At 46.6% G+C, this 204-nt stretch overlaps 1 protein-coding gene across 1 annotated transcript in view; it reads left to right on the forward strand.

Moving 5' to 3' along the window:
• CHD9 (chromodomain helicase DNA binding protein 9) overlaps window positions 1–204 on the forward strand; it is a 70600-nt gene that overhangs the window by 14043 nt on the left and 56353 nt on the right. The window lies entirely within an intron of this gene.

Below are 204 nucleotides of genomic sequence, written 5' to 3' on the forward strand. Positions count from 1 at the left end.
TAAATGGCAATGAGTCTGTTCTTCCCTAGGTGATGATGCCCCTCGAGCCTCCTCCGCAGGCCTCGAGAAAGTTTTCCAATTCCTCCTGTCCCTAGCTGACTCGGGACTTTCCCATTCATTGTTAAAAGTTTATTTGGCCGCAATTTCGGCCTACCATGTTTTCACATCCGCTTTCGAAACGTTTTTTAAAAGGTTTGTTGCACC

This window comes from Gekko japonicus, unplaced genomic scaffold (assembly GCF_001447785.1).
Source record: "Gekko japonicus isolate JY-2015 unplaced genomic scaffold, Gekko_japonicus_V1.1 scaffold1051, whole genome shotgun sequence".
NCBI lineage: Eukaryota > Metazoa > Chordata > Lepidosauria > Squamata > Gekkonidae > Gekko > Gekko japonicus.